General features: G+C 38.2%; 1 protein-coding gene across 2 annotated transcripts in view; it reads left to right on the top strand.

Annotated features, from left to right (window-relative positions):
* ZDHHC13 (zinc finger DHHC-type palmitoyltransferase 13) overlaps positions 1-18,233 on the top strand; it is a 101,936-nt gene that overhangs the window by 22,584 nt on the left and 61,119 nt on the right. The window contains exon 1 of one of the 2 annotated variants that reach the window (XM_053720368.1): positions 8,553-8,778. The exons of the other annotated variant lie outside the window; for it this stretch is intronic. The gene's annotated coding sequence lies outside the window, so the exon portion shown is untranslated. Of the gene's footprint in view, positions 1-8,552; positions 8,779-18,233 lie in introns of those variants that run through there. 2 annotated transcript variants of the gene reach the window in all.

Here is an 18,233-nt window from a genome sequence, read left to right as displayed (position 1 = left end):
ATTCTCCCTCTATGACTTGTAGTTGGGATCTGGGATGACATGCCCGCAATTGATTGATATGTACCCATTTATCTATGAAACCTTCATTTTTGGGGATCCGTATTTTATAGGCCACTGGAGATATTTTGTCAGTAATGACGAAAGGACCTTTCCATGAGGGAAGAAATTTCTTCTCCCTAACCTGATCTCTTCCAAAGTTATAAAGATAAACTTTATCATTTATTTCATATTCCTTTTTGGATGTTTTGAGATCATAATAGGTTTTAGTGGCAGTTGCGGCTCTTTCTAAATTCCTTTGAGCAAATGCAAAGGCATATTGCAGGTGCTTTCTTAAGTTTTCCACATATTGATGTGTATTGGCAGCGTTTATCAAATTTTGGTCTGATGTACGGTACAGCAGATGCTGAGGTAGAACCATTCTTCTACCAGTCATCAGCTCAAAAGGTGACATCTTGGTAGCACTACTTGGAGTTGCTCTTAATGCCATTAAGACTAGAGGTAGTTTTATATCCCAGTCTTTACCTGTTTCACTCACAAACTTTTTGAGGATTTTAACAATGGATTGGTTGTAAAGCTCTACACCACCACTTGAGGCAGCTCTATAAGCAATATGGAGCTTTCTTTTAACCCCTAGTATTTTCCACATTTTTGTCATCACTTCGTTAGTGAAGTGGGTCCCCCGATCTGATTCGATTCTTTGGGGCAAACCAAATCTGGAAAATACATGGTTGATGAGCAATGCTGCACATGTTTCAGCACTATTGTTAGGTGCACTAATGCACTCTACCCATTTAGTGAACAGGCATGTCACTGTTAACATGTACTTGTTACCTCTTGATGATCTTGTTACCGGACCGATAAAATCAATTTGTATATCTGACCATGGCATTACCATCCCCCTCTTCTGCAATGGCGCTCTATGCGTTGGTGCAGTGGGTTGGAACTGTGGACAGATTAAACACCCTTGACAGTAGGTTTGAACATCTTTCAACATGTGTGGCCAAAAAGCGTAATCACGTAATATTTCATACGTGAGTTTGGCACCACGATGACCAGATGTGGGAGCATCATGGGCATGTTGAAGCATTAGACCTCTGAACTTGGTGGGTACTACCCACTGCTGGATGCCAGTTTTGGAGGTTCTAATTAACAAACCATCCTGTAACTTGAATTGTGATCTAGATTTTATTAAGATTCTAAGATCTTCTTTGCCAATACAATCATCTTTTGAGATGGGGTTGCTTTCAGGATCTTCTATGTGTTTATAGAAGATGCCTACAATGGGGTCTTCTTTTTGACTAGTGATCAGGTCCTCACTAGGAGATTCCTGACTCCATTGTACCAAGTTAGGCTCACTCTGTTGTTTTGCCTGGTTTCTGGTAATGGCTTCTACCTGAACTGCACCCATTAAGTGGTCAATATTAAGGAGTTCTCCAGTTATGGCTCCTTGTTTGGCTAATGAGTCCGCAAGGTCATTGCCTTCCTTATCAGGACCTAGAACTCTGGAATGACCCTTGGTCTTTTTCCAGTGTATGGTTAAATCATTGGATACTACCAGATTATCAATCTCGCAGAACAACTTGCCATGCTTGACTGGTTTGTTATTTCTTTTCTGCATGCCATTTCTTTTCCAAGTTGGCAGGTATTCAACAAAACTGTCACGCACATAATTTGAGTCAGTTATGATCACAAATTCATGAATACCATGTTCAATAGCCATTTCAATGGTTTTGAAAACAGCAGTTAGTTCTGCAACTTGACTGGATCTTGGTCCAATGTTGAAACCTACAGATATATTTGAGAATCCATTTGCCCCAGTTATACCAATGCCAGCGACTAATCTGCGCTCATTATCAATAGTGGCATGGTAAGAACAACCATCAACATATACCCAAGGTAATGTTTGACAATGGTCCTCATTGTACATTTTATATGGGGAAAGCAATTGTTCCTCCAGAAAATCATCTTCTGATAATTCTTCCCCAGGATCACTAGCAGTACAGTCGTGGAGCTCAGCGAGCCCTTGTGCGACTGTATTCTTTTTATTCTGCTTGTAGCAAATTTCTAAGGGCCAGCCTTGCAAGGAAAGAGTCCACGCTGTTATGCGGCTATTAGACAAATTCCCATCTCTTATTCTCTCACTTTGCAAATATAGCAAAGGCTGGTGGGCCGTTTCTACAATAATTTTCTCGCCCTGTATATAGCTGCGGAAATTTTGTAGAGCCTATACAGTAGATAAGAGGGCTTTTTCGCAATCGCTAAATTTTATTTCTACTGGGGATAGATTTTTGCTCGCATAAGCAATGGCTTTGTTCAAATTATCATGCTTTTGGTATAACACAGCACTCATGCTTATATCTGTGTAACCTGTCTCTAAGAAGAAAGGTTTGCCACCTTCAGGGTACGCTAAGCAAGGTGCTTGAGTGAGTTTTCTCTTCAGCTCTCTGATGGCTGTCTCTTGAGACTCACTCCAGTGCCATTTCACATCTTTCTTCAGAAGAAGCAGTAGTGGTTTAGCTAATTCCGCATAATTATCAATGAATTTGCGAGAATAATTTGTCATACCCAGGAATGATCTCAATTCCTTTAGGTTAGTTGGGTTTTTAGAATTCACTATAGCTTCCACCTTTTTCTTTTGGGGATTTAATCCTTCAGAGGTAACTTCATGTCCCAAGAAGTTTACACGAGTGCGGCACCATTGAGCTTTTTGCAGGGATAATTTGACACCTGCCCTTTTAAGTTGGCTGAGGACGTGTTTAAGCTCTGCGATGTGTTTTTCAAAGTCTGTGCTTTTGATTAAAACATCATCAACATAAGATAAGGTCCCCCTTTCCAGTGCATCAGGCATAGCCTTATGCATGAATACAGCAAATTCATGTCCAGAATTTATGTATCCAAAAGGAAGTCTTTGAAATGCATATTGGACCTTTTGGAAGGAGAATGCTAGCTTATATTGGTCCTTTTCATGTACCTTTATGGTCCAATATCCCTGTGCACAATCAATGGCAGTGAATATTTTGGATCCTTGCATTTGTGCTAGGCACTGGTCAATGTATGGTACAGGCCAGCCAGACATGTATACTCGTTTGTTTAGCTGTCTTAAGTCAGCACACAAACGCCATTGTCCATTGGGCTTAAGGACACCTAGAATAGGATTATTATAAGAGCTGTGCACCTGTCTGATAATACCTCTTTCTTCCAAATTCCTTATGATCTCTGCAAGAGAATCATATGAGGCTAAGGGAAGTCTGTATTGTTTGACAAATACAGGTGGCGCATTAGGATCTGTTTGTATTCTTGCAATGTGCAAGTCTGTGGTACCACAGTCATAAGAATCCTTAGCGAAAATATCCTTGTACTCCATCAGGAGTTCTCGCAGCTGTTGGCGTTCATCATCGCTAGAACAGCCATTGGCTAAGGATATTTGCTCTTCGACTATTTGCTGAAATCCTGGAAAGATTTCAGGCTGTCCTATTTCATAGGCTTCTTCCAACCTAGAGGTGAGATCCCCTTGATTATAATTTATATTGCTCCCATGACTCTGGGGATTGGGGTAATCTTGCTGTTTGATTGGCTGATCAAACACTAGAGAGGCTTCTTCAATTTTACAGATGCCTTCCTCTGAGCTGAAGGGATAAATAGACTGAATATTAAATAGACCCTCTGGCATAGATGCAAAGGATTGTTCTATTAATTGTTCTTTAGTTAGGTATCCTTCAGGTATTAGCCCAATTACATTATTCTGGAATCCAAAAGTGTAATAACTTGATTCCAGTGCATATCCTATGGTAGTTCCCTTGGATAATGTTATATCCTGTGGGGTCATGTTATGCACAATAATATTTATTGGAACAGTTCCAATATTCACCATAGGAGTGTAGGTTACTGAGACACCCAGATTTTGTATTCTATGGGAGAGGCAAATCAGTGTTTCAGAAGTTTTTAATTTCTGACCTCTCTTTACCTGTAAGGGTAAAAGAAATTTATCAGCCCCAGCAGGAATTATAACATCGCTAGATACCTGCATATTCACAGCATATGGCAATTGCTGGTTTGATTTCAGGGCTGCATTTTCATCCTGAAATACTTCAGGGTCCCCCTTTAACCTGCTCCAGAGGCAAGAATTAATCAAATCTATTTGTATGGCATATCTATGTAAGATATCATTGCCAATGTATATTTGATTATGGGGAGTATTTAAAACTAAAAACAGGTGCTTCACTGACTTATTACCAATAGAGATAGATAATAAGCACTTAGCTGTGATGTTATAGCTTTCAGACCTGTCATCCAGGCCGTTGACACAGTGGTCTTGGGGAGAAAGATATTTAATCACTTTAGGTTCAGCTATTTGCGCTAATAAACCTTCGCTTATATAGCTAGCTTCCTGTTTTAAGTTTATTTTAGCATACTTGGTTTTACCAAGGTCATGTACTTGTATAGGGATAAATAGATCCTCTTTAACTCTCTCAATCCCTGTGAGGTATTGAGCATGGTCTCCCCCTTTAGGGATTTTAGGATCCCCCTTGTGGAGTGATATGGTTAATATATCGCCATCTAGGGAGATATTCGCTATCTTTCCAGGCGATATTTTAAAAGTATTACCATCAGAGCCACTAAAAGGAGTCTGATCATCTATTTGTAGAATAGTGATTTCAGGTGTAGAGTTATTCCTGAAATGAATCTCCACAGCATCTGGTTTCTCTTCCACCACGTGAGAGCTGTGTCGGGTGCGAGATGTACCAGATTTTTCATAATTGATAGGCCGTTTAACTTGCGACCAAATTACATTATTTATGCAATCAATTATGGTGCTTAATCGCTTCAGGAGATCACTACCAATAATTAAACGATCAGTTGGCAGATCCACTATAATGACAGGGTGTCTTATGACCCTGTTCCCCAATTTAAATTTTAACCAGGCAATACCGTAGACTTTTAGGGAATCACCCCCAACACCTATCAGAGAACCGTCAAATTCTTTTATTTTAGGTTTGTGGGGTGTTAGCTCATTTAGCTGTGTGTAGTATCTGTGGGATAAGATAGTTGCCTGTGACCCAGTGTCAATTAATCCCCTGATAGGGTTGGAGACTGAATCTTGCAGCTCAACTAGTACATAATATCTTCCTGCAGTTTCTATCATTTCACACATAAAATTTGCATTCTCATACATCTGTGGGCTTCGCCACGTTTTACCTGGATCCGCTGTGTCATTCGATGCAGAGGAAATTTCATACCTACCTGTTTCCCCTATGACAAGGTCAGCTGGGTTCTTGTGTACTGCATCTGTGGAAATAATGTTAAGAGAACACTGCAGAGGAAAAGTTTGGTTAATTTTTCCCGGCTGATGTCGCTCATTGTCACAGCTAATTTGTCCGTTTCCGGTCTGTGGGGAGATAACATGATTAGTATCATTAATATTTATTACTACATTTTGTATATCTCTCCCCTCCCCTTCAGGTGATACTGCAGTATTTATGACTGTGCCTGTGGTCCACTGCTGACCACTGGCTGTACCCCTAAAAAAGTATTGTTCGGTTGCTGAGCCGTAGATTTTTGACTCATATTAGCGATTTGTTCACTCAACCGATTTAATTGGGTAAACAGCATATCTACCTGATTGTACAAGTTACCTCTACCCCTGGGCCTATCTCTTGGTGCCCCATTGTACTGATTCCTGGACCATTGGGTTCCCTCAGAATCAGGGCCACTATTTCTATTCTGGCGTGGTTGCCCCTGGGGTTCAGCTTGTTCAGTATTAATATTTTGGGAAGCATTATATACCTGGGGTGTCTGGTTACCCTGAGAATATCTTCGCCGTCTATTGTATCTACCCTTGCGCGGATACCAATTATTTGGTGAGTATTCTCTTTGTGAGTAATTATTCACCTGATTATGTCCCCCACTTTGGTTATAGTCTCCCTGCGCCTCAACCTGTGTAGGGGGAGGGGCAGAATTAAACCTCTGTGGAGATGGCCTGTTTTGACTGGCCACCTCTGCATAAGTCCTCTTGTTAGACTCCAAATTGAGGGGGCTAGGTGACACCCTAGTTTCTGCCACAATTTTGGGTTTTGACTCCTTTTTAACCCCCTGCTCACTGGACTGCTGAATAGAGTATAACTTCGTACTCTCTTTGATCAGCCATTCCAATGAGCAGTCCTCATCAAAATCTCTAGCTAAGTTGATTTTGATGGGTGTAGGCAATGCTTCAAAAAATAAATTTACAAATTCTGAGCCATCAAATCTGGGATTATCTTCAGCCATACTGTACGCATTTTTCAATACAGAAAGGAATTCGACTGGACTCTGATTCGCACGACACTTTAAACCATATACCGCTATTTTCGCGGCAGTTTTAGTGCGATATTGCCCGAATTCTTTTCTGCATTGTTGTTTTACCCCATTCCAGGAATGAATATTCATATCCTTTAGTGAAGCAAAGAATTTGTGATGCTTACTGTCAAATACCCAAGGCAGAAATTCAATTTTCAATTTCTCACTTGTAACATTCATTATAGCTAACGCATTTTCAAAAGCCTGTAAATGATCAATTACAGATGTTGTTCCCTTATTGGAGAATATAGGTACTGCGCGTTGTACGAAGGTGATTATTTTATGGGAATCATAGACTTTATCAGACTTATTTTGGGATTCTCTGTTAGAGTTTCCCTCCCCCGCATCAGCTGCGCTACAGCTGTCCTCTGGATTTACATCCTGAGGGGATTGTCTATTTGGGAAATCTACTTCTGACCCGTTAGGGGTCATTTGTCTATGTTGTTCTATATATTTTCGTACCTCGTCCCTTACGCGTTCGCTAAAGGAGTTAGCATTATCTGTATTATTCTCACTGCTAATATAGGGGTTTTCATTATGGCGATATGACCTTTTTAAATCGCTTAATTCTCTCTGGCTTTGCGCAAGCTGTTTATTTAAATCTTGTATCTGCGCGATTAAGTCCATATTGTGCTTATCTAAGGTGGCTAGGTTTTGGGCAAATTCATCCATTTTATTTTTGGCTATTTTTAAACCCTCTTCGCGTCTGCGCGAGGAACGAATACTATTTTCTAGCTCCTGTATTTGCAATCGTTTGTCTGTGACACAAAACGACATTTCGTCAATTATGCATATTAAAAGGGGCCAGGATTTTAGTATTAGTTCGTCTCGCTTTTTGGGAGCTTCGCATTGATTAATCATTAATAATTCCTGGAAGAATTCATTCTCTTCATTCCACATATTATTATTAACGGTAATATTTTTAGCCCTAGTTTCAAGCATATCCATAAAATCATTTAATTCACCCGCAATATTAAACTTCCCTTTAAGGTAACTTAAGATATCTTTCTTAAGGACCTGACCTTTAGTAATAGGTATGGTTATGGGACCAATTTCATTGCTATGTATAGAATTAAATGAGTCACTTCTGGCTACAGACATTATTATATTGGTTTAGTACTTAGTTAAACTAAAACGCTAATACAATTTTTGCCAATAAAAAGAGAGAAGGAAAATTTTTATATTTCAAAAAAAAATATTATTAATTTTGAAATATGAAAAATTAATATTCCAAAATATGAGAAATTAATATTTTTGATTAACTTTGAAAATATGAAAAATCAATATTTTTGATTAATTTTGAAATATGAAAAATTAATATTTTTATTAATTTTTCAAAATTAATCTTTAATAATATTTCAAGATATTAATGTCAATCTCGAAATATGAAAATTAATATTTCAACTTTTCAAAAAAAATTATATCTTCAAAATATTAATATCGAAATATGAATTTATTTTTTTTTCTTTTTTTTTTTTATTTTATAATAATTTCTATTTACTTACAAATATATTATATCAATTATGATGGATATTATTAAATCTCATGCAATGCCTCCAATTATTATGTCAGTATATTTATGAAAATCTTAGTAGTGCTATCCAAATAATATATATAAGTTTATGGCAGGGTTATAAACACAATACAAAGAAATAGAAACCCTTATCAACCATGCACCTACTAGACCATACAATTAATATAAATATCTGAATTCTTTTATTTAGTTAATATCCATAAACATATTGAACTATATTTGCAATAAAAGGAAACTAAATAAAAGTTTATATGCGTTAGAACCAACTCTTAAGATATGCTATTCTTCTTACAAAACCCAGAACAATATACCTTCACAATTCAGCCTTATTTATTTAACACAATGGGACTAAAAACCTTTAACATCCAAGCAATACAATTCTAAACAGTGTTTATAAAACAATAGGATAAAATATATATTCTGCTATTTAACTGCAATTTATCCTAATACAAAATTAACCGACAATATCAGAACTTGTATAGATGAGTTACTTAGCCAATTCAGACACAGATTTGAACAATACCTAGGCTTATAACTACCAATTTAAAATACAATATACTTCACCAATTTTGAACCAATTCGTAGCGGTCTTTAGGTCATCTCATTTGAAAGAAGGTTTTTGCACAAATCAAGGATAAGTTTTAAGCTCCTTGCTGAAGTGAACTTTTTTTTTTTTCAGGTATATCGCAGCCAAAATCAGATCACTAATTTTCAACAAGTTACAGACAACTCTCTCTTGTGCATTCAACACTCCCATTATATAATCATTGATGACATCATGTGGGTGGCACTACGGGAGCTGACCTTCCCATTGGTTATCTGGGAAGTCTAAATCGGATTGGCCCTGGGAAATTTCATTTTTAACAGCCAGAAAGAACCTTCTGGCTGTAGTTCTCGCAACATAACACCAGGTGGCAGCATACAGTACAACATAGCAATACAATACAGCATTTCTGACATTTTTAAGCAAGTTAATTTTTTTTTTATAAAATGGTTATTTAATCAGATCACACTCTCTGCATTAATCATATATAACCCCAATTACAGATGGTTAATATTAGGTTATTTTTTCTGATTATTCTGATACCAAATATGTTATATTATTAACATTTTATTATATTAAGGTAATTTAACACTGCTAATTATTAGCTTAAAATGCATTATAATTTTATCAGTATTCTGGCATTTCTTTGCAAATAACAGCTTATTTTTAATTCAGTATTGTACTGTATTCCAAGTGAATCCTGTCTATGTAGATCTGAAATAAGAAAATAAATGTTAATAATCACTTCTCTTCAGGTCCATAAACATCTATTCATGTTTTTAAACACACAGAGGCTAAGTAAGATCTTTTATGTTTTCAAAACATATACATCATTTCTATGTATATCTGAATTTATTTCCTATATAAATATCCCCTGCAGCAATCATCCACCTAATACAATGTGCTTAATTTTAATATATATATATCATGAATCATTCCAAACATACATGGAAAACTGGCATTGTTCCTCTTGCAAAGTGTATTTAATTTTATTTGTGTCACCTTCCCCCATGAGGGGGTTTTGCAGTACTTCTTCAAATAGAGATTCAGTGAGATAGAACTGTTGTATCACACGTGTCAAATTCCAAAGGGGTCCTTGAACACATTCTTTTCTCACCTCACCAAATGTTCTGAAGTTATAAAAATCTGCATATATAGTCAAATGAATAGGGTCACTGAGCTATTTCCTTTAGAAAAGAAATGTTTGTGTGTTTTACACTACAGGGGTCATGCTTCAAAAAGGCTCTACTGATCGTCAATCCTGATAGACGTGTATTAGAAGCTGTGTTCAACAAACTCATGTTCAATTAATCCTGAGGTCTCATCTAACATATACAGTGTATAAAATATACACACATATATACATACACACATATATATACATATATATATATATATATATATATATATATATATATATATATATATATATACATATACATATACATACATGTACACACATGTAATATTCATCATAATATTCATATACTCTGACATAAACATAGTTAAATAAGAACAGTGTAAGCCAGAATAAGAATTCTAAAGTGTCCGTGCATAAATACAAATCTTACAAACTTGTTAGAACAAGCATTCATATATCGGTTAAAAAGTGCATAATGTAACCGTGTAAACTTTTATCAAATCACTAATCTTTCTTTATCTTAGCTGCATTTTTATCTTTTCGCCCCCCCCCCCACCCCTCACCCCCGCAACAACGAAAACAACAACAACAAAAAAAAAAAAAAAAAAAAAAGGGCCTATCCTCTCTTCCCAGCCCCCACCTCCCCCCGACCCCTCACTCGGTGTCCTCTAGCCATTCACCCGGAAAATGGCCCGCCAAGATATTCATCTGTATAAATTCCGCGTTTCTGATTGGTTTAATTAACTTTTTTTGATGTATTAGGGGCAAAGATCTTACAAATACCTCCCATTTTTTAAAAAATACTGCTAAATATTTGTCTTGTGGATATGGTATGTTAATCTGTTCTATTATGAATTGATCCGTCAAAGCCCTTTTAAATTGGGCCATTGTAGGTGCAGTAGATGCTTTCCATGTTTTAAAGATAAGGTTACGTGCTGCTAATATAATAGTATTTATTAGGTTATAATTCTTAGGTATACCCTGGAATTTTACCAAGAAAAAAATCTCAATCTGAGATATTTTATAGTCCAATTTCAAAATTACCATCATCCAAAATATGATTTTCCCCCAGTATTGGCGAACCAGTGGGCAGCTCCATAAACAATGGAATAAGTCAGCTCCTATGGCTGAACATCTAGGGCAGAGAACCTTAGATTTGTACCATTTAGAGAGGACAGCAGGTGTAAGGTATCTCTGTAACCCAACTTTCATCTGTGACTCCCTCCATGATGTCGGGACCCAACTCTGTTGGACTATTTTAAAACTCCCCACAATAGTCTGCTCATCTATATCCGGAAATAGGGTAGCCCATCTATCAATCATCTCATTTACTTGTAAGTTTGACGCTTTCTGGTTTAACAGTAGATACAAAGGAGAGATTGCATATATTCCTGCTGCATAGATAGAGATCCTTGTCTGCAGCTCACCTAGTGACCAATTATTTCCGTATTTTGTGAGAAGCTCCTGGAGAAAATGTCTAACTTGGAGATAGGCATAGAATTGACGCGTACCTATATCAAACCGAGTTGCAATTTTCTGAAATAATAATGGAAATCCTCCTGCATCTCGTAATTGCCACAAAGTTTGGAGACCTTTTGCCTCCCAATCTTTGAATATCTGGTTGGAAATGCCAGGACTAAACTCTGGGTTACCCACCATGGGTAAATATTGTGAAACATAGGGAGAGTTACCCAGTTCTGTACATAGCCTTTGCCAAGCCATAATAACATTCTTAAAAGTGCCTAGATGAAATATGTTGGATGGGATTGAGGTGAGTGGACAGTGTAAAAGAGCTTTCACCTGGAAGGGAGCCACAACCTGTGATTCCCAAGTACACAAAGTAATTTGCTCCTTCCCAGTTAACCAATCTATTGCAAATCTAGCTATAATAACCAGATTATATGTCTGGATATTAGGAAGTGCCAGACCCGCTGCTATCTTGGAGTTCATGAGCCTATGAGAGGCAATCCGCGGTCTCTTGCCATTCCATAAGAATTTGGAACAAGCCTTATTGTATATAGTAATATCTTTTTTATGCAAGAACCATGGGATATTTTGTAAGATGTAGAGAAGCTTTGGGAAGATAACTGATTTAATCAGAGTCACCCGTGCAGTTAATGAAATCGGTAACCTGGCCCATTCCTCCAGCTCCCTTTTACAGGAGTCCATCACCATCTTATGATTTAAGCTATACCATTCTTCCGGATTTCTGGATAGTCTTAAGCCAAGATATGTAATCTGGAGGACCTCTCGAAAGGGATGGTTCACCTGCGGTGAGGGGTTTTTGTATATCCACATTAATTCCGACTTAGAAGTATTGATCTTGAACCCTGAGATTTCACCAAACTCTTAAGTAATACTCTGTAAAACGGGTAATGACACTTTAAGGTTAGATAGAAATAGAAAAAGATCATCCGCGTAGAGGAGAAGAACCATCTTCTCACCTGCAAATGAAACCCCATTAAGCTCTTGGCGTAATCGTATAGCCAGAGGTTCTACGCTAAGATTAAACAAGAAGGGGGAGAGTGGGCAACCTTGTCTAGTCCCTCTGAATAGGTTAAATCAATTAGTAGATGTATTATTAATAATTACCGCGGAAGAGGGAGTACTATAGATTAAACGTATATAGTTATTAAAAGAACCCGAAAACCCAAATTGATCTAACGCACCAAACAGATGGTCCCAACTAACCCTATCGAAAGCCTTTTCCGCGTCGACCGTTAAAATAGCCTTATCTATACTTCCGTGAGACTCCATAGCCTTGTATTTATTCCAGAAGGATTCCATCAGGATTAACAATTTCCTCATATTCCTTACCGGCTTACGTCCAGGCATAAAACCAGATTGATTCTCATGGACTAAATCGCCCATGTGAGGTTTCAATCGTGAGGCTACAATAGACGCGAGCAGCTTATAGTCGGTATTTAAGACCGAGATAGGTCTGTAGGAGCTTGGTAACTCGGGATCTTTCCCCTTTTTTAATATCAGAGAGATATTTGCAGTTGAGAAGGCGGCAGAGCACCTTGTATTCTCAGAGAAGTAAAGATTAAATAACTTAGTAAGTATAGGTAACACCTGAGGTTGTAGAATTCTGTAATATTCGATGGGAAGGGCATCTGGACCAGGTGCTTTATTAAGTTTTGCATTTTTAATTGCCCATAATATTTATTCTTCAGTAATGGGCATATTAATGCTATCCCTAGCTTCTATGGATAAACGCGGTACTTTAATCTTTCCCCAAAAGGCCTCTTTCTTATCTGGATTAGGAGGGTCTTGTTTATATAAATCCTGGAAGAAGTCAAAGAACACTTTTTCTATATCTGTGTGCCTCGTAAATCTCGTGGATCCTTGTTTGATAGCAGCAATTGCGTGTCTAGCTGAAGGTTTAATTAGCTTCGCTAGGATCTACCTAGCTGATCTACCTGTGAACCCCCCATATCTGCCTTTCATTCTAAGTTCTTCCTGGGCACTGGTCTGTTTTATGTGTGTATCCCGCAGTGTCTTAGCTGCAATATATTCCTCCCAACATTCTCTAGTATGCCTGGTAATATAGGCTCTATATGTGTTCTTGACCCGATTGGCTAATTGTCTAGCCAATAAACTGCGTTTTTTTGTCCAATAGAGTGTGTAGGATTTAATCTCTCCGCGTAGTACGGCCTTAGAGGCCTCCCAGAATGTCTCGATCTTGTCTATGTAATTACCGTTATTCTTAAGGTATTCTGTCCATTTCAGACGTAAATGGTTCTGGAATTTGATATTACTACTTAAATATCTGGGAAAAGAAATATAATTCTTACCAGGCCGACTATGTCCAATAGTAAGATTTAATGCTATCACAGCATGATCAGAAATAGTTATGTCTTCAATTCTAGTGGCCCAATTCCTAGCAAGCATTGATTCTGATATCAGAAAGTAGTCAAGCCGAGAGAAGGAGCGTTGAACCTGAGATACACACGTAAATGTGCGAGCATCTGGGTTCTGCACTCGCCATAAATCGACCATACCCAGGTGTGAGCATAACTTCTGAAAGATCCGGACTTTTCTGCTTCTGCTGTTTAGCGCCCTCCTATTAGAATTATCCAAAAAGGGGTCTGCAACCAGGTTAAAATCTCCTGCGATAATTAAATTGAGCCCTATAAATCTATGTAATTTAACGGAAAGAGCTGACCAAAAATTATGGTCAATTTGATTAGGTCCGTATATGTTACAAAGTATGTATCTAATATTATTGATTTCCAATTCCAGTATTAGAACTCTCCCATCAGGATCGGGTTCAATGTTAACTATTCGGTAGTCTAGTTTTCGATTCAATAGAATTGCGACCCCCCTCTTCCTTGAGGTAAATGGAGCCGCCACAACTTCCCCCACCCATTTAGATTTAAGTTTGGAAATTTCACTAACGTTAAGGTGTAGTTCCTGTAGGAGAACTATGTCGGGGTTAAATTTCCCCAGATGTTTTATTACGGTTTTTCTTTTAATGGGTGAATTAATGCCCCCTATATTCCAAGACAATAGCTTAAGGTTATACGCCATCAACACTTATTTATTTTGACGACCCTGGATGTCAAAGGGGGTACTCCCCATAACCTCCCGCTTAGGGGAACCCAGGGGGCCAGCTCTAACAATGGTACGCAAGGAGGGACAGACAGGGAACGGGGAGAAGCAGGCGGCGGAGAAGAGGAAAGAGAGGAAAAAAAAAAAAAAAAGGAAACACAACACAACCCCCACATAAACACCCCCCCCCCCCACAGGACCTACAAACACCATTTCTGTAACTACCATATACCTGAATTCAGATACCATATTAACCAGCTAACTACCTCTAAGCAACTAGATATTCTAGTTCTATAAACATAAAACCTCTCTTAGAAAATTAGATACGTGTTCATGGGACCCCTGCTTCCCTGCAGAAGGCCTCAGCCTCCATAACATTGTTGAGTGTATGTGTGTTACCATCTTTCTGCACAATTAACTTTGCAGGGTAAATTAATCTGATATTGTAATTTTCTTTCTGTAGTCTCCCATAAAAAAAAGACATATCTCTTCTCTTGGTAAGTGTTTCCGAAGAGAAGTCCTGAAACAATAGTAACTTATGAGGGCCTATGGAAAGAGGACTACATTTCCTGTAATGTTTGAGGAATAGTAATTTTGTCTTGAAAGTTCACAAATTTAAAAATTACTGGTCTGGGTCTCAGGACCTCTCTAGATTCACGTTGTTGGCCTATCCTATGTACCCTTTCTATCATAAAGGGAGCAGCAGGAGCTGGGATCTGCAGAGCTTGTGGTAATGTAATGGTGACAAAATTCATTAGGTCTTGGAACTCCGGGGACTCGGGCAGACCAATCACTTTAAGATTATTACGTCTCGATCGATCCTCGAGATCCTCAATCTTAGCTTGCAGAGAAGTGATAATTTTACTATGAGTATCCACTGTAGGATCAGCAACATTAAATCTGTCTTCCAGGTCTGAGATCCGGTTCTCAATTTCATCTAATCTAGATGAAAACTGTCTGACCTCCAAGGTGAGGTTTGATATCTCATTTTTGATCTCCTGTTTGATCATATCAAACTGAGGTGTCAGAATTTTAGCCACTTCCGCTGCAAATTCTATCATATTGTTAGGGGAGGGAATGGAAGCGCTTTTTTTCTAAGGGGGAAACAATGCTAGTATCCAAATTCCTGCTGCACCCTTTTTTTTCTCTTGTTTTAGGAGCCATATTGGAGGGAGAGCTCCTTTGCTGCATATATTTGTCCATGGACAGGGACTAACTGATATGTGTCTGTATCGTGACAGATGTTAACTATATATCTTAGAGCAAAAAAAAAAAAAAACACCAATAGTTCTCTGACAAACTATCTCCAAATAGTATACTTTATATAGGGCCTCCTATATTCTACAGAAGATTTAATTGTGTACAGAGAGAAAGAGGTTAATACTAGTAACAGTGCTTTTGAATAGATAATTATAAATGAATAAATATAGGTAGAGATAAATAATTTCTTAACATACAGCAACCCAGTAAAGAATTATCCAGATAGCTTGTGCATATAAACCTACCAAGATAGATAACTGTTGGCTTAATTAATAGTGCTAGTGTTTGAAATATTGTAATTCAATACTATAAACAAAAAAACAAAAACAAAAAAAAAAGAAGAAAAAAAGAAAAACAGCACCTGATATCTTAATATTTAGCACAACATATATGGCATAGTATCTTATGTTCCAGCAGAAATATTATTTTATGTCAGGTGTCCATTCTATTCCTTAAATTCCTTGGACCACAATTTCATCTAAAGTGAGAAGAGGGCTATTACTTGCTTCAAAACCCTTTCTATCGTGTGTAGGGTTAAAGCTAGTAGCACAAAACTTTTAAATAGATAGATGTGAATAGATGGGTATATATATAGGTAGACAACTTCTTATCCTATCCTAAAGCAACATAGTAAAAATTACCCAAAATAACTTGTGTATGTGGATCTACAGTAATGGACAGTTATACCCTTAGTTAGATAGACATAGGGTTTAAAATCCTATAGTTCAATACTATTGATTTAAGGAAAACTTATATCCAAAGCAGTTAGTATTTTATCTTAACCACATCAATATGACATAATACCTATCTATATTACTTAAAGGGACATGACACCCACATTTTTTCTTTCATGATTTAGAAAGAGTATACATTTTTAAACATCTTTCTAATTTACTTCTTTTATCTAATTTTTGTTATTCTCTTGATATTCTTTGCTGAAAAGCATATCTAGATATGCTCAGTAGCTGCTGATTGGTTGCTGCACATAGAAGCCTCATGTGATTGGCTCACGCATGTGCATTGCTTTTTCTTCAAATAAGGATATCTAAAAAATGAAGCAAAATAAATAATAGAAGTAAATTGTAATGTTGTTTAAATTTGTATCTTCTATCTGAATCATGAAAGAAAGATTTTGGGTTTAGTGGCCCTTTAACTAGGGTGTATAGAACTCAGCCTTGGCAATCTCTTACAGGTGCTAAATGCCAGGAAGAAATTTCTGCATAATCTAGCCGCTATGCTTAATTACCAAGAGATCTTCTGCAGTTGTTGTACCCTCTTAATCTAACATTCAGAGGTGCCAGAATCTCAATAATAAAGCCTGGAAAGGAAAAAGGCCTTATAACAGTATAGCATACACCCAATAGGTTATAAGCAAAACTGAGGGTAATAATTTCCCCATATTAAGTCCTCAGGTTAAATTTATTGAGACCACATAATAAGTCCCACTATTATCTTCACTGCCGCCGCAGCCAATTGCCCAGTCAGCATAAGTTATTACTTCGGTCAATGCATCTGCCAGGGGGCCAATGCGTTGTATATTATGTCCAGCAAAAAATACTTAAGCAGTCTGTGCAACTACGATACACAGAGTCAAGGTACTTTACTCCCCTGCAGGACACCATTAAACAAATCAGGATACGATACCTCGCTGCAGGTGTCTAACCTTTCACCGGGAGCCTTGTCTCTTCAATCTTCCCTGCTTACGTTTCACTGAGGGAGACCGCGGTTGCGGCCAGGGTAGGGAGTCGGTTGTGCAGTGGATAAGCCCGCCCACATCAGGGAGAGCGACAATTCAATCGGTCACACCGACCCCTCTTCACCATTTGTAGCGGGCCGCAGAACAGGAGAGCTTGGACAGGCAGCGGTCAGGACCGGTATACGGCAACACCCCCGTCGTCTCACGCAGGGGGAGGAGAGATCCTCTTGGCCGTTTGCCCAACCAGGGGGCTCGGACTTTCCGTGATGATCTCACAGCTGTCTTCGATCCACTCTCTAACCAGGGAGAGGGACTCTGTCACTTCCGATACTGGAACTTCAGGTGGGCTCACACAACTCAGGTCTTTCAACGAACGGGCTAAAACCCGCTAGGGGACAGAGGGAGCCGCTGCCAGAGCAATCACAAGTCTCAGCCAGGTGAGTAAGCTCTCCCTCCCTGAGATAACTAAGCGTGTAGATAGTTTTTCCAGGGGTCTGCACCTGTATGAGCAAGTCCCGTAACAGTTAGGGTTTTAAACACAGATGCAGTAGGTAAGGGAACTAGTAATCGTCGACGTGAAGTCCTGGGCATAATAAGAGGGCTTTATCTAAAGGAGTTTTATTCCAGTGCTTAGAAGCCCCTGTAGAAATGGTGTGCACCAGCCACCGTGCATATCTAGGCTGCAACTTTAACTTCCCATGCTGGATCGAAATCCTTACTCCCAAGCCTGTGCATGGCCAAGGGAAACAAAGCATATGTTGGTGATGTCTTTAGGCCTCTCTCAAGGCACGGAGCTTCACAACACCTGCAGATACCTGCATGCCCCGCCTCCAACAGGAAGTCCTTTCCAAACAGCGTACAATTTAATGATTAAAACCTTTTATAGCATTGGAGAAAGTCTGAATGTGAAGACCGATGTATGTTAGAGTTAAAGGAAAAAATATATTTTTAAGATATGTAAATTGTGACCTAAGGCCATCACCTGCAATTAGATTGGTTGACAAATCTGTTTAAAATCAGGAGCTGGTAAGAATATTTAGGAGCCAGGCATTGGTATTTGTTTATACATATATGGAGAACAGCTCAAAAAGTTAGGAGCCCAGGGTAAAATTCTAGGAGCCAGTGGCTCCTTGGTGACTATTTGCATGAGCACAGTCCATTATTTTAACTG

This window comes from Bombina bombina, chromosome 7 (genome assembly GCF_027579735.1).
Source record: "Bombina bombina isolate aBomBom1 chromosome 7, aBomBom1.pri, whole genome shotgun sequence".
Lineage (NCBI taxonomy): Eukaryota > Metazoa > Chordata > Amphibia > Anura > Bombinatoridae > Bombina > Bombina bombina.
Note: the sequence above shows the minus strand (reverse complement) of the source record. Positions and strands in the feature narration are given on the sequence as shown.